This window comes from Amblyraja radiata, chromosome 17 (genome assembly GCF_010909765.2).
Source record: "Amblyraja radiata isolate CabotCenter1 chromosome 17, sAmbRad1.1.pri, whole genome shotgun sequence".
Taxonomy (NCBI): domain Eukaryota; kingdom Metazoa; phylum Chordata; class Chondrichthyes; order Rajiformes; family Rajidae; genus Amblyraja; species Amblyraja radiata.
Genome location: NC_045972.1, coordinates 11,866,553 through 11,891,056, shown reverse-complemented (window position 1 = coordinate 11,891,056; position 24,504 = coordinate 11,866,553). Strand labels below are relative to the sequence as shown.

Genomic DNA, 24,504 nt, shown 5'->3' with positions numbered 1-24,504 from the left:
CCTCTCCCCCCTCTCCTCTCCCCCCTCTCCTCTCCCCCCTCTCCTCTCCCCACCCTCTCCTCCCCCCCCCTCTCCTCTCCCCCTCTCCCCCCCTCTCCTCTCCCCCCCTCTCCTCTCCCCCCTTCCCCCCCTCTCTCTCTCCCCTCTTTTTCTCCCCCCTCCCCTCCATCCCCATTCCTCCCCTAGGGACCCCCTTCCCTCCACCCTCCCTCCCCCTCCCTGCTCCCCACCTCTCTGCCTCCCATCTCAGCACAACCTCTCTCTCCCCCTCTTTCCCCTCTCTCCCCCCTCCCCCCTCTCCTCCCCCCCTCTCCTCTCCCCCTTTCCTCCCCCTCTCTCCTCCCCCCTCCCCTCCCCTCTCTCTCTCTCCCCTCCTCCCCTCCATCCCCTCCCCCACCCTCCCTCCCTCCCTTAAACCCCCTCCCCTCCACACCCCCTACCCTCTTCCCTCCACCCTCCCCCCTACCTCTCCCTCCCTGCTTCCCACCTCTCCCCCTCACCCCCCTCTCAGCACCCCCTCTCTCTCCCCCTCACTCTCACCCTCTCTCTCTCTCCTCCCCTCCTCCCCCACCTTTCCCCCCTCACCCACCCTCTCCACCCCCCTCTCCCTCTTGCCCCTTTCTCTGTGTCTCTGTCTCTCTCTCTGTCTCTGCCCTCACTCTCTACACCCCCCCCCCCCTCCTCCCCTCCCTCTCTAGATGTGACTGCAAGTTGGGGGCTATGCGTCAGTAGATAGGGTGGTTATGGGGTAAAAGGAGCAAATTAATAATATTAATATAATATCAAGGGGGCTAATTAGCTTGAGTGCAGGGGGGGATAATTAGTGTGTGTGACGCAGCATGCCGCCTCCCCCCCCCCCACAACCGCACATTGGGGGAACAGACCCAACGGGTCTGCACTTGGTCTAGTATATATATATATATATGTGTATATATATATATATATATGTGTATATATATATATATATATGTGTATATATATATATATGTGTATATATATATATATGTGTATATATATATATATGTGTATATATATATGTGTGTATATATATATATGTGTGTATATATATATATGTGTGTATATATATATATGTGTGTATATATATATATGTGTGTATATATATATATGTGTGTATATATATATGTGTATATATATATATGTGTGTATATATATATATGTGTATATATATATATGTGTGTATATATGTGTATATATATATATATGTGTATATATATATATATGTGTATATATATATATATGTGTATATATATATATGTATATATACATGTGTATATATATACATGTATATATATATATATATGTATATATACATGTATATATATGTTGTTAGTATGTTTTTCTTTTCTCTCTTATTTGTTATATCATACTATGTTTGCATATTCTGTTATGCTGCAGCAAGTAAGAATTTCATTGTTTTATCTGGGACATGACAATAAAACACTCTTGACTAATTCACTACAAGTGTGTTGGTGTGCAGGGATCACAGGATGGCACAGATTCGGTGGGCCAAAGGGGCTGTTTCCGCGCTGTATCTCGATACTAAACTAAACTGAAACATTGATTCCACGTCTTAGCAACACCTGCGTACATGGGCATCAAATTTCCAATTGCCTGTAATGTTTAACTACATTAAAGGCATTACAAGATACATCTAAAAGACATTAAGAAAGGCATAGAGAGATATGGGGTAATGCAGACATTATGGGATTAGTGTAGATAGGTGTCAGGATTGACATGGGCAACAGGAGCCTGTTTCTCTGCTGTATAACTATATGATGCATAAAGGCAAGTTGTAGAAACAGAATAAAGAGACTCATAAAAGCATGCATGTGTTAGCCACAAACTGGCCCAGTAAGCCTAAATATGGTGAACAGGTAACGTGTGTGAGTGCCATCATAACTTGTTGTTGAACAGCATTAGAATGGCTGGCTATGAAAGGTCCATGGCTGAAACCGATACTAGAGGCTTTTCAGATTCAAACTAAAGAGCCTTTCACTGGATTGAAGACCACACTGTGTGTGTGTTTTTATTAGTTTACCTAGAAAGCTACACCTTTGAAAAGTTTAAGGTAGACAAAAATGTTGGAGAAATTCAGCGGGTGAGGCAGCATCTATGGAGCAAAGGAAAAGGTGATGTTTCGGGTTGAGACCCTACTTCAGACTGATGTGGGGGTGGCGGGGGGGGGGGGGCAGGAGGAAGAAAGGAAAAGGCTGAGACTGTGGGCTGTGGGATAGCTGGGAAGGATAGTCGAAGGAGGGAGAAAGCAAGGACTACCTGAATACAATGCAATACAATTCAATTTATTTGTCATTTGGACCCCTTGAGGTCCAAACGAAATGTCGTTTCTGCAGCCATACATTACAAAACAAAAAGACCCGAGACACAACACAGTTTACACAAACATCCATCACATCGTTGTGATGGAAGGCAAAAAAAACTTATCTCTCCACTGCACTCTCCCCCCCGATGACAGAGTCAGAGTCAAAGTCAAAGCCCCCGGCTGGCGATGGCGATTGTCCCGCGGCCATTAAAGCCACGCCGGGTGATGCAAGGTCGCGCACCGGGTCTAGTTGTTAGAGCCCCCGGCGCGCGCTCGCAAAGTCCCGCGGCCATTCCAAGCCGCGCGGGGCGATGGTGTAAGGCCCCGCTCCAGGTGCTCTTCAACCCCGCAACTCGGGCGGGAGAAGTCGCCGTTGCGGAAGCCCCGAAAAGCGGTCTCCCAGCAGGGACCCGCGGGCTCCCGGTGCCGCCGTCCGCCAAACCCGCAGTTGCAGCCTCCGAATCTCCGGAGGTCGGGTGGCAGCAGCGTCCACCACAGCTCCACCCGCTCCGGACTCGGCCAGCTCTGCGACGGTGAGTAGTCGACAGCTCCGCAGCTGGAACCCCAGGTCGTTCCTGTTGGAGGCCGCTCCACGTTGCAGCCCCAACGACAACGGAGACTCGACAAAGTAAAGGTCGGGTCTCCCGTGCAGGGAAAGATTTTAAAGTTACCCCCCCCCCACCCCCACCCCCACACACACATACCCCAACAAAAAAAATAATAAAAACTACATAAAAACAAGACAAAAATTAATAAAACACAGACGGACTGCATAGGCCGTTGCTGACGAGAGTCGCGCCGCCCACCGAAAGGACTACCCAAGCGAAATATGAGGTGCTGCTCCTCCAATTTGCAGTGGGACTCACTCTGGCCATGGAGGAGGCCCAGGAGAGAAAGGTCAGATTCGGAATGGGAGGGGCAGTTGAAATGCTGAGCCACCGGGAGATCAGTGGAGGTGTTGGGCGAAGCGATCGCCAAGCCTGCGCTTGCTCTCACCAATGTAGAGCAGTTGACACCTAGAGCAGCGGATGCAATAGATGAGGTTGGAGGAGGTGCAGGTGAACCTCTGCCTCACCTGGAAAGACTGCTTAGGTCCTTGAATGGAGTCAAGTAGGGAGGTAAAGTGACAAGTGTAGCATTTCCTGCGGTTGCAAGGGAAAGTACCAGGGGAGGGGGTGGTTTGGGTGGGAAGGGACGAATTGACTAGGGAATTATGGAGGGAGCAGTCTCTGCAGAAAGCCGAAAGGGGAGGAGATGGGAAGAAGTGGCCAGTGGTGGGATCCCGTTGGAGGTGGCTAAAATGTCAGAGGATTATCCGTTGTATGTGACGGTTGTTAGGGTGGAAGGAGAGGACATGTTATGAGTGGGGGGGTGGGGAGTGAGAGCAGAGCTAAGGGATATAGAAGAGACCCTTGTGAGAGCCTCATCTATAGTCAAAGAGGGGAACCCCCGTTCCCTAAAGAATGAGGACATCTCTGATGCCCTGGTTTGGAACACCTCATCCTGGGTGCAGAGGCGGTGTAGACGGAGGAATTGGGAGTAATGGATAGAGTCCTTACAGGAAGCAGGGTGGGAAGAGGTGTAGTCCAGATAGCCATGGGAGTCAGTGGGTTTGTAGTAGATGTTGGTCAGTAGTCTGTTACCTGCGATGGAGATAGTGAGGTCTAGAAACAATAGGGAGATGTCGGAAATGGTCCAGGTGAAGTTGAGTGCCGGATGGATGAAGTCAGTGAGTTCTGCATGGGTGCAGGAGGTAGCACCAATGCAGTCGTCAATGTAGTGGAGGTAGAGTTTGGGGATAGGGCCACGGTACACCTCGAACAAAGGTTGTTTGATGTACCCTACAAAGAGGCCGGCATAGCTGGGAAAAATGCGCGTGCCCATAGCTATGCCTTGAATTTGGAGGAAATGGGAGTCAACGGAAAAGTTGTTGAGGGTAAGGACCAGCTCCGCTAGGCAGAGGAGAGTATCGGGGATTGGTTGGTTCTGCGGTCGAGGAAGAAATAGAGGGCTTTAAGACCCTCCTGGTGGGGGATGGAGGTGTAGAGTGACTGGACATCTATGGTGAAGATGAGGGAGTGGGGGCCTGGAAAAAGGAAGTCATGGAGGAGACGAAGAGCGTGGGAGATGTCTTGGACATAGGTGGGGAGGGATTTAACCAGGGGGAATAGGATGGAATCGAGGTATGTGGAAATAGGTTCGGTGGGGATAAAAACAAGCAGAAACAATGGGTCTGCCAGGACAGTCAGGTTTGTGGATTTTCGGGAGAAGGGGCAGGGCTGGGGAACGATGAGGTTGGAGGCTTGTGAGGGCAGGGAGCCGGAAGTGATGAAGCCAGTGATAGTGTTTGAGATAATGGCCTGGTGCTCGTCTGTGGGGTCATGGTCCAACGATAAGTTGGAGGAAGTGTCAGAGAGTTGGTGCCTGGCCTCTCACCGGTACAGATCAGCACGCCAGACTCCAGCGGCACCTCCCTTGTCGGCAGGTTTGATCACCCCGTTTGGTCTGGGTTGTTGCAGAGTGAGTGGAGGGGAGAGGTTAGAGTGAGACAGGGGAGTGGAGATGTTGAGGCGGTTGATGTCCCGCCGGCAGTTTAAAATAAAATGTTCTAAAGCAGGTAGATGGCCAAGTAGAGAGGGAGTCCAAGAGGAGGGGGTCCGTTGGAGATGGGAGAAGGGGGTCATCACTAGGGGGTGAGGACTCCTTCCCACGGAAAAACGCTTGGACGCGGAGGCGACGGATGAAGAGCTCCACATCGTGGCAGACGCGGAACTCATTGAGGTGGGGAACAAAGGTGAGGCCTCTGCTGAGGACAGACCGTTCGGTATCAGAGTGGGGATGGTCAGGGAGGATGGTGAACACACACCTTTGAAAGGTTTGATCTATTACTCAGATTTTCTGGTCTAAATGTAGTGAAAGAAAAATTGCGATTAAAATTGCCTTTAGTGGGCAGAAAAGATGTTTGCTTTCTTTGAAGTGCTTCAAAACAATAATAATAATAATAATAATAATAATAATAATAATAATAATAATAATAATAATAATAATAATAATAATAATAATAATAATAATAATAATAATAATATATGTTATTGTCATTGCACATAAGCGCAACGAGATTTGGTATGCAGCTTCCATCCGATGTCATAACTTAAATAACTAATAAAATTTAGATTTAGATACCCCGAGAACATGGTTTGTTAAAAGAACATTACAACAGTAAAATAGTCAAAACAGTTCAAACAGAAAGTGCAGATGTGTCTGTGCGACGTGACCATCCGAGGGAGACAGTCCATGGGGGGTGAGGGGCATTCATCCAGGGACCTAATGAACTATAATGAAGACACAGATCCACTGCGCACTCCTTGCATCTCGTCTCTGACTTTAAAAACCAAGTTGCAATTGCTAAAATGATACCAGACATAAAAGGAAGAATGTTGGAATCGTCGAGTGGGTCAAGCAGCGATGGTGATGTTTATGTTAATGTATCTTCACCAGATCGAGTATCACAATATTTTTCAAGAAATCACATAAAAGAATATTTTACCACATTACAGAAGGAACAAATCAAATCTGCTCTGAAAAGCCATCAACATATTCTCAAAGTGGTTCTGGAATGTCCATTTTACAGACAGGAAACTCTTACTTTGAAACATAATACATTTCGTGACCATTGACGAATCATAAAGAAATAACACACAATAAATTATGCCAAGGGACAAAAATGCATGTAAATGTGCTGAATGCACATTCTTTCCAGAACACAGACCCCATTAAAGTAAAGCTGCCAGATGAGGTAGTTGAGGCTGGAACTATCCCAACGTTTAAGAAACAGCTTGACAGGTACATGGATAGTACAGGTTTGGGGGGATATGGGCCAAGCGCAGACAGCTGAGACTAGTGCAGCTGGGACATTGTTGGCCAGTGTAGGCAAGTAGGGTCGAAGGGCCTGTTTCCACACTGTATCATTCCATGACCGGAGTTCGGAGATCAAATCTCTCTGCAATCGCTGTCAAATTTAAATTCAGTTAATAACCTTGTCTTTGGCAAAGATGGTGCCAAAACTGCTCGTTTGTTTAGAAATGGCGTCAGATCATTTGCTAAATGACACAGGCTTGGCGAACACCATTGCTCTTGGTGGAATTCCCTGTGGCTAGGAAAGAAAATGTAGAGTTTGTGCAACTCAATGTGAGTTTCCAATTTTCCTTTGACTGATTCTTCGGTGAAATTGTGTCACACAGCGCACACACAGTGGTGGAGCAACGAGATCTAAATTCTGGACCAGGAATGTAATTGCACAGGGCTTTAGTGGGACCTACACCAAGGCAGCACAGTGGCGCAGAGGTAGAGTTGCTGCGTCAGAGACGCGGGTTCGATCCTGACTACGGGTGCTGTCTATACATAGATTGTACATTCTCCCCATGATTGTGCTGTCTTTCTCGGGTTGCTCCGGTTTCCTCTCATGCTCCAGTGATGTACAGGTTTGCAAGTAAATTGGCTTCAGTAAACATTGTAAATTGTCCCTAGTGTGTAGAATAGTGTCATTATATGAGGATCGCTGGTCAGTGCAGACTCAGTGGGCTGAATATCCCACAATATATTCTTCAATGATTTCCAAGTTTAATTAACTTCCTGCATAATTTCTATACTCCGCTTCCACATTAGCAGGCTGTCTTAAAGCACATTGAACATCACTTAATGTGATCCTTTTGGCACTGGTTGCAAACAGTAGTAGTTGCGTATAAAGTGCAAGCAGCTCAAAGTCATGCCATCTGACGTCAGCAGCGGCCTCTGCAGTCCGTCTGTGTTTTATTATTTTTTGTCTCGTTTTTATGTAGTTTTTGTTATTTTTTTTGTTGGGGTATGTGTGTGGGGGGGTGGGGGTGGTGTGGGGGGGAGGGGGTAACTTTAAAATCTTTCCCCTGCACGGGAAACCCGACCTTTTCTTTGTCGGGTCTCCGTTGTCGTTGGGGCTGCAACGTGGAGCGGCCTCCAACAGGAACGACCTGGGGTTCCAGCTGCGGAGCTGCCGACTACTCACCGTCACGGGGCTGGCCGAGTCCGGAGCGGGTGGAGCTGTGGTGGACGCTGCTGCCACCCGACCTCCGGAGATTCGGAGGCTGCAACTGCGGGTTTGGCGGACGGCGGCACCGGGAGCCCGCGGGTCCCTGCTGGGAGACCGCTTTTCGGGGCTTCCGCAACGGCGACTTCTCCCGCCCGAGTTGCGGGGTTGAAGAGCACCTGGAGCGGGGCCTTAAACCATCGCCCCGCACGGCTTGGAATGGCCGCGGGACTCTGCGAGCGCATGCCGGGGGCCCTAACAACTAGACCCGGTGCGCGACCTTGCATCACCCGGCGTGGCTTTAATGGCCGCGGGACAATCGCCATCGCCAGCCGGGGGCTTTGACTTTGACTCTGACTCTGACATCGGGGGGGAGAGTGCAGTGGAGAGATAAGTTTTTTTTGCCTTCCATCACAACGATGTGATGGATGTTTGTGTAAACTGTGTTGTGTCTCGGGTCTTTTTGTTTTGTAATGTATGGCTGCAGAAACGACATTTCGTTTGGACCTCAAGGGGTCCAAATGACAATAAATTGAATTGTATTGTATAATTGTATCTAATTATAATCACGACCTAAATATAGATCAAGGTCCACAGGACAGTTTTTTTGGGGCAAATATTTGATTTACCCCCTGAACATATTTTCAAAATGGAATCAAGATTGTTGTACCTCCATAGTTTATCTGTTACAAGCAATATCTTCTTAGTGCTACTCATAAATGCATGTACACTGGACTGCCACAGCATATCTAATTATTTTCTGCAATCAATATCCTCTTTAACTTCACTTCTACCATTCAACATGTAATTTAAGTATCCCCTTCTACATAATTTACAAAGTGAACTAATATGGAACCTATTAGTTAAATAAAGTACCTAATTTTCTTTATTTATTGAAATAGATAATTCATTGAATTTCTCTGACCAAGTCTCATACTTTGGTAGTTGGTTTAGAACTTTCTTCCACGTTTCACAAACCAATTGATGGACATTTGAACGATGATTTCCGTCCTGAGTTTAGTTTGGGCATACAGCACGGAAACAGGCCCACCGAGTCCGCACCGACCAGCGATTCCTGCACACTAACACCCATCCTGCACTCACTAGGGACAATTTACACATACCAAGCCAATTTTACTTCGGAGTCACGTGAGTGACTACGTGAAGAAGGGCCGTCCGTCTGCGTGCGCGTCATTACGTCTGAACGCAACGCGCACGACGGACTGGCAGGCACTGTGTCCTCCCAGCCGTCGGGATGGGCAGGTAAGGAAAGTTGAACTACTTACCAGCGTTCTTTCGGGCTTGAAGCTTTTTGTAGTTTCAGAGCCCAGATGTCGAGGAGACGGTCCGCGGGGAAGTCGGCTGCCGAAGACCGCAGCATTCCCAGTAGCGGGCGATGGTCTTGTTCCCGACATTAGCGCCGGCAGCAGAATCGGCAGGAGACTTCGTGCAGGAGGAGGAGCTCCGTGGTGGTCCTGCAGGACGTAAAAACCACCCGCACATCTTACAAACCCGTTGACTCAGATGAGTCCGGGGAAGAGGGATACCCTCCCTCAACGGAGAGCGCCTGAGGATGACTCTCCCACATGGAGCAACTTATGGAGAAGTTGCTCCAACAATGATCTGCTCCAAAGGAGGGAGCTGCATCAGCCCGGGCCTACAGCAGGCCGTGCCGGGAGCCTCGCACATGGGGCAGCCCAATGTCTTCCCCATTGGAGGGGGAAGTACATATGGAAGAAACCACTTTGAATCAGAGTACAAAAGAACAGGGGGGGGGGAAACCTTCCCAGGGACAAGCAGAAGAAAGGAAGTAAGTAAGTAAGTTTTACTTATATAGCACTGTTTAAGTCAACTCGCATTGACACCAAAGTGCTTTACATAAAATGAATAGTAAGCTTCCATACAAACAAAAGAAAAGAAGTACTTCTACAAAGGTCTCAGAACCACATAGTAATGGCATATTTGGAGGACATTTTCATTTTGGAGTCACCAAGAATTGGCAGAAGCATCAGTCAAAGCAAACGAAATCCCTGTTTGAAAAACTTGGTTACCTCATCCAGGTTCCACTGGGTGCTTCCCTGGATGGAGATCTAGCTAATTGACAGCCCGGGTATTATGGAGAACCCGCAGGCAGCGGCATCTGTTTTCAGGGCTGCACAAATGTTTCCTGCTCTGAGGAGAGGAGCATTCACGGTCAGTTTCAGTCTGACCCAAAACAAGAACCTCATTTAGGTCCGCTGGAGGGGCCATGTCAGCGGAGGTATCCTCAGGGGCCTGTGGCAGCACCTGTTTTCAGGGCTGCCTACAAATCTCACTCTCAGTGGGGGGAAGTGTGAGTGATCAGTAGGTAACTGATCTCGAATTTAATGTATGAACATACTGAAGCACATGCATATGGCCTCAAGACCCAGCAGTTGGCAGAATATCTACACGCTACAAATACCAGCAAGGGAACAGCGCTATCAGGGTGACTTTGGAGAAACCAGCCGCCGAATCCTCTCTTCAGGTAAGACCAGAAGAAGGAAGCAAAAGCTGTCGGACCAATCAAGGTACCAACGGCAAGCTAAACTTCATCAGTAGGCGACAACACACCCCACACCTCCATAGGGGGTAAGCAGTTCACTGAAGCTGGTGGTAGTTTGAAAGCTGGGCACGGAAATATGAGCAGAGTCGTCTTTCAAGGCTGACTCAGAATTATGGCCAGAATTGTCCTACAAGGCAGGCTCAGTATGATGAGGTTTTCAGACCAAGACCCAAGCTGAGGTCAGGAGAAACATGGAATCCACACTCCCTGCCAGTCCTACTCCCAATCAGGGAGAGAAAAGGAACCCGCATCAGGGGCCTTTGGGCTTACCACAAGACCACCGGTAGCCATGGAGGTAGGTGGGCCTGGGTTTACTGAAACAAGGGATTGTGGACCAGTTACATGTTGGTAATTTTACTCTTGTGTTTTTGTTCAAAATGGCAATAACATGAATTTCAGATCTGGTTTTAAAAAACAGATAACAACATGTGATTATTTTACTGCACAACATACATAGGTTCCAAGCAGACTTGGAACTCGGACCGGAGTTGTCTTCAAGGCAGGCCCAGTATTATGGGCAGGATTACCTTTCAGGACAGGTGACAGATGGAGGATGTCACTTCATCCAGGTTTAACTCATTTGTGCAGTACAAACTTTCAGAACAGCAATTTTTTGTTACGATCTAACAACTGTTTTATAGGAGCTTCCTATAAAATGGTCACATGGCATGCATCGACCTCAAAGATGCATACTATTCGGTGTCTATTCACTAAGAATAGGAGATATTTGAAGTTTAACTGGATTGTATGGCTCTGCCAAATGGGTTGACATCAGCTCCTAGATTATTGACTAAACTACTGAAACCAATTCTGGGTCTACAAAGGTCTCAGAACCACATAGTAATGGCATATTTGGAGGACATTTTCATTTTGGAGTCACCAAGAATTGGCAGAAGCATCAGTCAAAGCAAACGAAAACCCTGTTTGAAAACCCTGTTTGGTTACCTCATCCATCCAGTTAAATCAAAATTGACACCTACAAGGGTAATTGATTACTTAGAATTTACTATCAAAAACAGTAAATATGTTGGTGACTTGCCTAGGGGCAAACAATAATATTTAATTAAGCCTGCTATGACCTGATAGTCAAATACTAGCCATCTATCAGGCAAACAGCGAGTGTAATTGGCAAATAGTAGCTGCATTTCCAGCAGTACGTCACGGGCCTTTGCATTACCAGAATTTACAGCGAGCAAAGGAACGAACACTCAGATTCCATGTAGGCCAAATTGGCAAAACTATGGATTGCCAGCAGAGGCCATTGTTGAATAACTATGGTGGATAATGAACGTGAGACAGCTCAAGGGAAATTTTGCACGAAAGCCATCGGGGGTTCTTCAGACCTATGCAAGCGGCTAAGGATAGGGAGCCACAAACACAGTCTAGAGCTGTGGGGGCAGATGGAATGAGCAGGAGTCTATAATTCCCCAACACATGGAATCAATTACCCAGAATTGTTGGGGGCACAATATGGACTCAAGGTTTTCTGTAGCGATATGCAACCGGTGCTTGTTCAAATTCAGATTGATAACACCACTGAGGTGGCATATATCAATCACAAGGGTGGTGTAAAATCTGTATCTTACGACATATTGTCGAACCTCATTTGGCACTGGTGTATCGAGAGGAATATTTGGGTAACAGCGGTCTATCTACGAGGTAGATATAACACGGTGACAGATGCTGGATCACGAATGTTTAATAACAACACAGAATGGATGTTGAATCAGGCAGTATTTAACGAAATAACTACACGATTTGGCATACCAGATATTGATCTGTTTGCATCTAAATTAAACCATCAGTTACCCAGATATGTGTCCTGCGAGCTGGATCCAGGAGCAAAGGCAGTGGATGCTTTCTCCCTCAATTGGGGAGGAATGTTTATGTATGTTTTCCGCCAATTTGTCTCACAAACCGATGCTTGTCCAAAATCAAGCAAGACTAAGCCACAGGTATATTGGTAGTGCCAGATTGGCCTACTCAAGCCTGGTTCCCAAACAAATTTGGGAACTATAGTCCAGCCAGTTATGGCTGTACCCAAGAGCAGGGACCTCCTAGTGAACCCAGTTACAGGGAGTAATCATCCACTACATGAACGTATTAACTTGTTGGTCTGCAGATTCTGAGGAGACCATTTCAAGGCATAGGACTGTCCAAACAAATACAACACAGTTCGAATAACGGATGTCTTGGAGTTTCTATCAACTCTGTACTATAACTATAAACAAAGTTATAGTGCAATCTATAGTGCCAGAGGCGCACTCTCCTCCTATCTGATGCTGGAAGCAGGGCACGGGTCGATAGGAACAACAAAATTCATGAAGGGAATTTACAATTTAATACCTCCAAGGCCAAGGTACACGGACACATGGGATGTGAGCATGGTACTAACCCTACTTTGACAGTGGGGACCGCCTATAACTAACCCTGAAGGTGGTATGCTGACAAAGAGTCCAGACACTGCAAAAGCTACGGTTGGACTACATGACCACCAATATGAACAACATAACATTCGTAATCAGGAACCTGATAAAACAGAGCAGGCCAGGAATGCCAGGGATGAAGATCCAGTTCTTGGCATATCCAGAGGACCAATGGTTGTGTGTGTGGTAACATACTAACACCACTATCTGAGAGTTATGGAGAACCTCAGAGGCTCAGAACAATCGGTCCTCATCAGCCATAATAAACCACACCAGAAGGTGTAAACTCAAACCATCTCCAGATGGTCAAAGGAGGTAATGGCGGTAGCAGGAGTGAACATTTATATGGTTAAATCTCACTCCACCAGGGCTGCATCTACGTCGGCAGCAAGAGCTATGGACGTGCCCCTTGACGACATCCTAGTGGCTGCAGGATGGACGAATGAAATAACGGTCCACCGGTTTTATAACAAACCCATAACCGGACTGGGGGTGTTTGCACGTACCATTTTAAGTTCTGCCCCTTAGTTTCCCCCCCAAGGTTGGGAGGGGTAACTATTTAAAAAACACTTTTCTTTCATTTAAAGTATCAGTGTCTTTACTTAACTACGTAATATCTGAATGCTTTAATGATTACACGCATCCATGGTCAATCCATTCAGTGTGTGACGCCTGGATTCGTAACCGGCGTAAATCACAGAGCTTTGAAATCTTCACGTAGTCACTCACGTGACTCCGAAGTAAAATAGTAAGATTAAACGAGAACTTACCAGTTTGAAGTTTGATCTTGATTTTATGAGGAGTTACGATGAGCGATTACGTGCCCTCCGCTCCCACCCTCATACTATCAAGGTCATATGGAGGTTCTAGTTTCTTCACAATCTTACTATTCTCAGGTCTTCTTTTTATCTGTGATTTAACACCGCTGCTTTGAAGATTGACGCGCACGCAGACGGACGGCCCTTCTTCACGTAATCGCTCATCGTAACTCCTCATAAAATCAAGATCAAACTTCAAACTGGTAAGTTCTTGTTTAATCTTACTATTAACCTTCAAACCTGTATGTGGGAGGAAACCAAAGATCTCGGAGAAAACTCACGCGGTCACGGGAAGAACGTACAAACTCCGTACAGACAGCACCCATGGTGGGGTTCGAACCCGGGTCTCCAGCGCTGTAAGACAGCGACTCTATCGCTGCGCCACCATGCTGCCCTGGGAATGACAGGGGACTTCAAATGGATCGAAGTACCTTGATGCTGCCTTGTGCCTAATCCTTTTATATTGAGAGCAGCAAATGTTTCTGTAGCAGCGTTTATAGTAATTTTTTGCTCTGCATAACATTAATTATTGTATCCTGCAGCTTCCTCCATTGTGGCAATGAAGGAGGTGCTTGTTGTGACACCCAAATGTCTTTAAACCAAAATTTATCAAGGCAGTAAATGACTATTGATTTATGATCAAGTAGATTCAATACTGTTGTTTTCGTCTGTGTTCAATCCTTTGATAAGAGAGTGTTTCAACAGGAAAGGCATGACCTTCTCCCATCAGAAATACTTGAATGCAGACACGACAGAACCTTGTTCTGTGGAGCATCACACTTGGGTACAAATTACCCCAAGCCAGAGCACAATAGGAAGTATAGATCTTGGCCTGATTTGCATCTGCTGCAATAAAATAGAATATATGGGCGATGTACATGAGAGTGTCTCCTCATTACACCCCTGGTTTTGCACGGCCCATTAGAGTTGCTACATTAAATTAGTGGTTTAGCGCAAAGAATGGCCCAAACCTGGTGGACGATTATCTGAGCCATGTGGCGCTGAAAGCCCCCCATGACATGATTCCTTGTCAGAATATGTGATACAAAGCGAAAGGCATGAGTAAAAGGAACTGTAATCTGAAGCATGGTCACTTTTGTTTGCATGGGCAGCTAGTGACTCTTTTACCCAGGAAAGTTAGCTGCGGCTGCATTTGAAGTATTGTGCACAGCTCCAGTCACCTCAATACAGGAAGGATGTGGAGTCTTTGGAAAGGGTGCAGAGGAGGTTTACAAGAATGGTGCCTGGGCTAGAGGGTATTGGCTACCGAGAGAGTTTGGACAGGCATGAATTGTTTTCTTTGTTATGCCAGAGGTTGATGGGAGAACTGATGGAAGTATGAGAGGCACCGAGACTGGAGACCGTCAGAAACCTTTTCCCAGGATGAAATTATTAATAGCTAGAGGGCATTGCTTCAAGGTGAGATTGGCAAGGTTTAAAGGAGATGTGCAGGGCAAATATTTTGCACGGGGGGGTGGCGGGTACCTGAAACACACTGCCAGGGTCAAAGCTGGGTGGTGGAGGCAGATACGATAGTGGTCTTTAAGAGATTTTTGGATAGGTTCGTGGATATGCAGGGAATGGAGGGATATGGGTTATGTGCAGGGACATGAGAGTTGGTCTTGGCATCATGTTCGGCACAGACATTACAGGCCGAAGGGCCTGTTCCTGGTCTGTGCTGTTCTATGTCCTAAGATGCTCCTGCAGCCAGTCCAACCCTTACAGACAGCTCAACCAGTACACTCATCAGCGGCTTCACAGGTCAGAGGCAAACCCCACGGTCGTGAAATCCCACAATGTACTCCGTCAAAAGGAAATCCTTTTGGAATGGAGACTGCCCCAATTCAACAAGATCTTTTTTGTCAAGTTTGGCATCATTGAAGTGAGCTAACAAATGATAGGAAATTGATGGATGAGATGTTTTTTTTAATCACGAAACACAACGTATTGGAATTTTGGTTGCTGCCTAGCTGGTGGCCACTTTCATTTATTTACTCCTTGCAGCAAATGCAGAATCCAAGCATGCAACTGCAGCACGTTTTATTTGTCTTGCACATTAATATTGCTCCAAATATGAATGAGTTAGCTCTGCCGAGGTGGACTACCTTAAAAGGCACATGTGTGTCAGAAACGCAAAATATTACAGCCCAGCAATAAGAAGGAGACAGAAATAACTAACGAATGTCTGTCCACAAGAGGGGTGTTAGAGAGTGAGGGTGGGATGCCTCTAAATCTCACCTTTTGATTTCTAGATACTCTTCCCTTCATCTGTTGAAATCCAGAAGACATAGAAAATAGGTGCAGGAGTAGGCCATTCAGCCCTTTGAGCCAGCATCGCCATTCAATATGGCGATCATCCAAAATCACTATCCCCATATCCCAAGGCAGCAGCTAATATGAGTAAGTCCTTGGATGACATTCTATACCGTTCTGGCCAAATATATTTTACTTTACTTTGGAATACTTTATTGTCCCATGTGATGGGGCACAGTGAAATCCTTTGCTTGCATGCATAAGGTATGCAAATAGCTGCCAAATAAATGACACTGACAAAGTACACACCCCCCCCCCCCCCCCCCCCCCCCCCCACCATCAGCTCCTCCTTTGTTCTCCCCCACCCCCATGGCGGTCTCCCATGTCAGGTCCCCCATTGGGTGGTTGAGAGATAGGGGGGAGACTGAAGTCACCTTTAAGGTAGCAAGGATCCAGTAGTAACAACGGGATCCATAAGCAACTGTAACCCGATCGTAGATGCCAAAGCAAGGTTGGATCTATTGGGAAGCGAGGTGTTTCTAATTGCCACCATATTAAAGGCCAGATAGAGCAGTAGTTTTCTCTGAGCCCTTCTTACCCAAAAGATTTGCTCCCCATTGTAGCCAGTCTGGTTTTATGTCATCAGGCTTCACTTTCACAATTGTCTATAGAATTTCCCGCAGACTGTTCAGTGCAACAATGGACACAGATCTTTCTTTATCCACCTGATTTTTCATGGTCAAGCAGTTGCATTATGCATTTTCTTTCCAGTGGAGTTGATGATCGGTGCCACGTTAACAAGACTCTGGTCAGCACTCATTGAGCTGCATGTGGGTCGACCAAAGGACTGCAAGGCTCAGTCCTCGCCAAACAGTTGAAACTAAAGCCGTCCATTGTTCATTAGTTAATGCCCACAGTTAACGCAAGTTAAAGGGTTAAATTTTTTGATGCGTTTATCACTCACAAAGAAAAATATCCATTTGAATTTCCCTATCAGTGACCAGCTGCTCAGACTCAGTGCAGATCTACATGTTAAGTCTACATTTATCTTGTGCGAATCCCCCAGTGTGATTAATCATGATTAATTTTTTTAATTGCGTGACAGCCCTGTTTAAAATCAACATGACAGTGGTCGGAATTGTCAGCAAATAAAGCTGGCAGATTCCTGGCGGAACTTAATGTTAATGGCCCGAAACGTACTTACCTTTTGCTGGCTGTGTTGGAGAACCACCAGCGAGGTGAGCTCTGTGTGACTCAGATATTGGAGTACAAACCTCCTGAGCTCAAGGGCCAGGTGCTTCAGGTACAGATACAGAAGGCAGCACAGTTCCATTCATTTGACTGGGGTCACAATCAACATGAAAAGCATGGGAATCACACAAACCGACCTCTCTTTATTGACTCCATTTATACCTCTGCCTCGGCAAGGCCAGCATCACAATCAAGCATGATTCGTACCCTGGCCACTACCTCTTCCCAGGCAGAGAGTGTGAGGGGCAGGTCAGATTGTGCTTGATCCAGACCATTAGTTATCAACAATTTTGAATATTTGTGTTGAGAAGTTCACAAATATTTTAAGTTCATGTGCAGCTTTGACAACCCGTTAAGCTGGGAGAAGGGGGGGTGCAGTGGAGTTTGGGCTGTACACTTCATCAGGTCTCAAAGCATTTCAGTACATTGTCCATCAGAGCAAATCAGACTGTAACCAACGTGATGTGGATATTGGCAGTGCTAGATTCCCCCAAGAGTGGGCATAGATGGCAAACCTCCAGACTGAGGGGGGGTTTCAAGTGTTGTAGGCCTTCAGTAGGAACCAAGTGATTGTTCAATTAGTCAGCCACCAGCAGTTCATCTCAGCTCCGACTTGATCGCCTGCTTGCCAAACTCACTGCAAAATGTGTGGGAAGGAACTGCAGATGCTGGTTTAAACCGAGGATAGACACAAAATGCTGGAGTAACTCGGTGGGACAGGCAGCATCTCTGGAGAGAAGGAATGGGTGATGTTTCGGGTCGAGACCCTTCTTCAGACAGAGTCAGGGGAGAGGGGGGTACAGAGATAAGGAAGTGTAAGGTGTGAAAACGGGACAAAGGAAATCGTAGAGGAAAATGTAAAATAGACCATTGTTAGCTAGGAGAAGGTAACAACAAAGCAAACAGAGATAAAATGTAATTGTGGACAGTCAGATTGGTCGGAGAACTGGGAACGGGGTTAGGCTCTCCATCCATTGCCAAGCTCACTATGAAATGATGTGGAGGTCAGACACAGCTAGTATAACCTCCTGTAGACTCGGTGTAGACTAGAGTGAGTCCAGATGAGTTTTGATTCCGACCTCAGCTTTACCCCAGGGAGAGCAGCATATAAATGGTAACCTTCATTTAAATGGGGTTGTTAAAAAGGCTAAGCGCAAGTAAGCTTTTAGATTATTATTTTTCATTTTAATATTTCAATTAAATGTATTTACCTCATTGGAGGTTAAAATTCATTTTGATTTTTTTTTTCTTTTCAAATTTTGCAACTACTTGAATAATATTAGTTCTCTCTCATTTAAAAGCAGCGCAGAAACCTTTGACGGTGGGGAGCTGTCAAAGGTTGTCAGACTGTTCCACACTTTTCCACTGCCTGAGGCATGCCTGGCTCTGCCTCTCGGGACTCCTCCTTGGTACTGGGATAGGGAGCGTCAGCTCGTTCAGTGCTTCGGATCTGAAACGGGGAGGTGTGGGTGGCCAGGCACCACTTGTGTCGAGTCCAGGCAATGGGCTGCTTCTAGGCTGATCTGACCCTTCGTTTACAATGCTGAAAGTAATTTTTCATACGCTTCTACTTGCCAAGTCTCAGGCATGAGAATAGATATTCAGATGCTTTGTATCAAGCTTTATCCGGTGCATCTCTGCCTTGCCAAGTTGGATTGAGTCAAAATTCCTGAATATCTGATTTCACCAGAGTATTTTGTACCTCGGAGGTGTACATTCCAAGTTTTGGGATTGTTGTTGTATTGGTTTTTATTGTTGCACTAAGTAAGCCATAGTGACATCTTTTCTGTTATTATTTAAATTTTGATTCTATTTCACGATGTATTGATACAATGCTTATATCTGAGATGCAGTTAATCATAGTTATTAGTTGATCAGTAGAATTAATCCGGAGGTAGCATATTTACAGTATACAGGGCTAACGGCCTGCTTCAAGCAAACTACAAGAACTCATTTTCTGCAGGAGGAGGATATGGATCTGTGATGCTTAGGATCGCACACTGGAAAGGTGGGCTTGACAACATGATCATGAACGGAGAAAGCCATTGGCATATTTTTTTCATTCATGCAGCAAGGATGGTCATAAACATTTTGTAGCTCAGGACTGTCCTTTGTAAATTAGTTCAGGGACTTTGCTGCACTATCTGGGTGGTTGCTCTGTGACTGGAAGAAGCAGAGAGATGAGCCCCAGCCACCCACTACATTCATCAGCTGGTTCTACTTTCCCACAGTTTAATTTGAAGTAATAGTCTGGGTTATCTTTCGGAATATCCCGGTCAATGCCGTTTCTTCCACAAGCGCACCATGTACACATTCAATTATGAGTTTGAAGACCCAAGTGTTTCCAGACTTTCTTTACAACTCTGGGCCAATCCTCCACTCTGAGTGAGATAATTGAACACACTCTACATGGGGATTTATGCTGCCAAAATTAGTTAGCATTTCTTTAAAACAATTAAGTGCTTCCCAAGTATCTGTCCGGGAGAGAACACACAGATTCCAGCTGAGGTGCCCACTTTCTTTGTTGAGCTATGAACAATACTTCAGAATCAAAGACATATTTTTATTGTATGCTTATTTTGTATTTTTATTTTTACTTCTACTATCTTGCACGATGACTATGACCAGACGCTAAACTGCATTCCGTTGTACCTATACTCGTATTTGTGCAATGACAATAAAGTTGAATTGAATTGAATTGAATAGGATCCCATTTCATGGATTCATGTGGTAATGCCACACAGAACAAGCCCTTTGGTTCCCAATACTCCATTGTTGACCATCTGGAGCCCATCCATTCTAATCCAAACGAGGAACTGCAAATGCTGGTTTACAAAAATGATGCAAAGTGCTGGAGTAACTCTGCAGGTCAGGCAGCATCTTGGGACAACATGGATTGGTGACGTAACAGGTCTTGGACCCAATGAACTTGGTTTGTAGCTTTCTTTGCATTGCTTTTCAAATGTGTATCTAGACACTGCTTAATTATTGTGAGAAATGGTGTGTTCAGTATGTGGAGAAGGAAGACCTGGCATTAGAAGCTGTCCTCTTTGATAGAAATAATTAAAAATACCATTGTGGACCTGATTTGTAGCAGGCTCAAAAGAATGTGGCCATCATTATTTATCTTCAGCTCGTAGGAACGTTACTCCAGTCACTCACTGCAGTAGAAAAGAAATATTTGACATTTAATGTTAGAAATTACCCTAAGTTGATAGGATGCTGATAGCATCCACATACATGCACCACTCGAAGCATCCTTTGTACACAAATTGATGATGTTAGTGGATGGTAGATCGGCTCATTAATAGAGAGGTGTAGGAAGGAACCGCAGATGCTAGTTTAAACCAAAGATAGACACAAAATGCTGGAGTAACTCAGCGGGACAGGCAGCATCTCTGGAGAGAAGGAGCAGGTGACGTTTCGGGTTGAGACCCTTCTTCAGACTGTAATGGTGACGTTTTGGGCCGAGACCTATCTTCAGACTCCGAAGAAGGGTCTAGACCCGAAACGTCACCCATTCCTTCTCTCCAGAGGTGCTGCCTGTCCCACTGAGTTACTCCAGTATTTCGTGTCTATCATGAATAGAGAGGATTGAAAAGCGATTACTGGGATGTCTATCTCTCTCTGAGGTTTTCCAGCATTAGCTTCAACGATACATAATATTTTTGTTGTGCATTTTTTTTTTAAATTCTCTTTTAGCCACGTGTTGTGATTATATTTATCGGCACATAGACAGTACCAAAATAAACTACCAATATTTGCTTTTCAATCTGCTTGTCATTGGGCTTTCACATGTTCATAAGTGATAGAAGCAGAATTTAGGTCATTCGGCCCATCAAGTCTACTCTGACATTCAATCATGGCTGATTTATCTTTCCCTCTCAATCCCATTCTCCTGCCTTCTCCCCATAGCCCCTGACATGTACTAATCAAGAATCTATCTATCACTGCCTTAAAAATATCCATTGGCTTGACCTCCACAGCCTTCTGTGGCAATAAATTCCACGTATTCATCACCCTCTGACTAAATAAATTCTTTAGTCATTGGATTATTTGTTTTGGGGATTATTCAATCTTCTAACATTTTGCTATCTTCATTTACAGATTCATTCTGTGTCCAGGGCAATGACATTTACTTAGGGGGAAATATTGGGCTATTTGCAATTTTAATAGGATTATAGCACTACGTCTGATACAATCAGTGATATGTGTAGTACTATCTATGCTACCCTCTCTGGAACCTCTGAGACTATTAATTGTTATGACAATCCTCAAGACAACCTGTAAATAAAACCTACAAATGTTACTATCACCAATGTAATTTCTCTGTAGAATTTCTTCCAAACTATTGTTTCCAAATATCATCTTCTCGCAAGTCTCCATGAAATGACTCAGAGTTGCATGTATATCACTATATCTACTATGAGAACAACATTCCTGTTTTCCTTTTAAGACAGCAGGTGAAACAGTGGCACAGATGGTAGAGCTGCTGCTTCACAACGCCAGGGACCCAGGTTCGATCCTGACCCCGGGTGCTGTCTGTTTGGAGTGTGTACATTCTCCCTGTGATATCCTCCGGGTGCTCTGGTTTCCTCGCACATCCCAAAGGTGTGTGAGTTTGTAGGTTAATCGGCCTCTGTAAATTGGCCCATGTGGGTAGGGAGTGGATTTGAATGTGGGATAACATAGACCATTGGTCGGCATGGACTCAGTTAACCGAAGGGCCTTTTTCCATTGTGCATCCATCAATCAGACAATAGAACTATGTGTAATTGTGGACATAGGGACAGCTAGCATTGGGCAATAAAGAGGTAACTTTCATGTCTCCATTTTAATGAGCAGCAATATGTGTGTTAAATCATCGACATACTCTAACAATTAAATCTTCAGAATTTACAGTCCTTTAGCATTTAAGATCCTTGTAATTTGCAACATTGACCTGACCGATGGTCTGAATATCAGCATGAAGGACTTTCCTGCTACATAACTAATGTCCTCTCAAATATCTCCCATTGAAATTTTCACGTAAGCCCTTTAGCCTTGTACAGTTCTGAGTAGAGACCTGAATGTCACTGAACAAATACTGATAGTATAATGTAGTAACAAAAATGCTGCAGATGCTGGTTTATACCAAAGAATAACTCAGCAGGTCAACCAACATCCCTGGAGAAAAAGAGAGATGTGTGACGTTTTGGGTTGGGACACTTCTACAGGTCTACAGATAATAAGATTCCTGATGAAACTTCACCAAAGAACTTGTTAGAAAAGTAACTCCCTACTTGGTTTCTACTCGTATATATCAGCCCTGGTCTGAAGAAGGGTCTCGACCCAAAACATCACCCATTCCCTCTCTCCAGAGATGCTGCCTATCCCGCTGAGTTGCTCCAGCACCCAGCATTTTACTAAATAATGTTGTGCTTCAAAGAGGATATTATTCATATAGAACATTTCAGGAGAAGATAGATTTTCAGAAGAAAGGTTTTCTTAATATTTTCAAATTTCCTGTGATGGGTCACATTATTAAAAAAACTGCTTCTTAGTGCATTCTGGAGATCTGTTAATTCGGGTGATGGGGCAGGTGCAGGTAGGACATTGATTCCTCATATGTGTGTCACAGGATGATAGAACTCTGCATTCCCCATGTATTATGTCCTTTACCTCGACCATTCCATTGACAGGTAGAACTGGCAATTTGGCAACTTCACCACATCTAACCAAAGACATTAATTGATGATGGGGCACAAAAGAGTTTAGTTTAGAGATACAGTGCAGAAACAGGCCCTTCGGCCCACCAAGTCCGTGCTGTCCAGCGATCCCTGCACACTAACACTTTTCCTACACACACTAGGGACAATTTACAATTATACCAAGCCAATTAACCTGCAAACCTGTATATCTTTGGATTGTGGGAGGAAAGCAGAGAAAACCCATACAGGTCACGTGGAGTACGTCCAAACTTAGTACAGATAAGCACTCATAGTGAGGATCAAACCCGGGTCTCTGGCGCTGTTAAGGGCCTGTCCCACTGCGGTGACCTAATTGGCGAGTTTAGAAAAGTTTAGGAGAGTTTGAAAAAGTCTCATGTTGAAGACCTCCTCGACCTCCTTCGACTATGTAGAAGACTACCTTCGACTAGCTTTGGGAAAATTGGACACCGAATAGTGGGGAGTGAAGACGACCTCCTTCGACCTCCCTTCAACTATGTTGAAGACTATCTATGACTACCTTCGACTACCTTAGATTACCTTTGACTACCCTCGATTACCTACGACTAACATGCCGACCTACTACGACCTACTTCGACTAAACCTACGAGTAAAAAAAATATAGATTTTTTTCCATGGCGACCTTTTTTTACTCGCGGGCATTTTTCAGCATGTTGAAAAATACGTCGCAACCTAGCTGAGGCCTCAAAACGCGGGGACTACTCTCGAGCATGAAGGAGAGTTACAAAGACCTCCTAGGACCTCATGTCGACCATGCTGCAAGTATGAGTCGAGGCAAAACTCTTCTAAACTTGCCAATTATGTTGCCGCAGTGGGACAGGCCCTTAAGGCAGCAACTCTACCGCTACGCCAACGTGCCACCCATCTCCAGGGAGCAACGTAGAAGATGGGGGCAAGATCATCTTTTTTAAACAAGATTCTCCTTCTTCATCACCATTCAAACAGACTGGTGGATAAATCTTATTGAATAGAGAAGATTTTCCTTTAACTATGTTGATTTAATTTAATGTTTGCAAATGCAAATAAGTGCTTTGAATGCCGCATTGCATTATGTCTAATGCTGAACTGTGCCATCTGAGATTGAGCCCCACAATCAGTCGCGCCTGTTGCTTCCTTTATTTCAAATAAAAACATTCTGGGAACACTCAAGGCATGACGCGTTTTCTGATGAATTGACCCAGAACTGACAGAACTGAAATGTTAGCTTTTCCTCTTTCCACAACTGCTGCCTGACCTTCTGAGTATTTTCTGCATTTTCTGATTTTATTCCCTACTACCAGCATCTGCTGATTTGTTGATGTTCTTCCTCTGTTTGAACTGCTTGCCCTTTCATAGATGGAGTAGTTGAATTGGTTTGGGTGAGATCTCTAATCTATTCCCTCATTTGTTACTTTCCTGCTTGTAGCCGTGGTCAGTACTTGAATATACACAAAACCTGTAAAAAAAACTGTGCTTGGCCCAAAGCACTCTAGTGATTGAATTATTATTAAGATGTAGTTGAGTTTAGTTTAGACATACTGCGTGGAAACCGGCCATTCGGCCCACTGCGTTCACACCGACCAGCGATACCTGCACACAACTACCATCCCACACACACTAGGGACAACTTACATTCATGCCAAGCCAATTAACCTACAAACCTATATTGTGAGAGGAAACCGAAGATCTTGGAGAAAACCCATGCAGGTCACGGGGAGAACATATAAACTCCATACCGACATGCACCCATAGTCTGGATTTAACGCGGGTCTCTGGCGCTGTACATCACCGTGCCACAGCCCAAGAAAGTATGGCGTCTGGAGATGCAAGGAATTGCAGATGCTGGAATCTTGAGGAAAACACAAAGATATGGAGTAACTCAGCAGGACAACTGAGGAAGGATCCCGACCAGAAGTGTTGCTGATCTATTCCTTCTGCAGATGCTCCCTAACCTGCAGAGTTACTCAAGCACTTTGTGCTTTACTGAAGTATGGCAGCTAGTTGCAGCGGTATGTGCCATTATGACAATGACCTCATGATGTTGATGGAGAGATAATCAAC

At 45.3% G+C, this 24,504-nt stretch overlaps 1 protein-coding gene across 1 annotated transcript in view; it reads left to right on the top strand.

The window, feature by feature from the left end:
* zfhx3 (zinc finger homeobox 3) overlaps positions 1-24,504 on the top strand; it is a 1,217,643-nt gene that overhangs the window by 544,837 nt on the left and 648,302 nt on the right. The gene's annotated exons all lie outside the window — the stretch shown is intronic.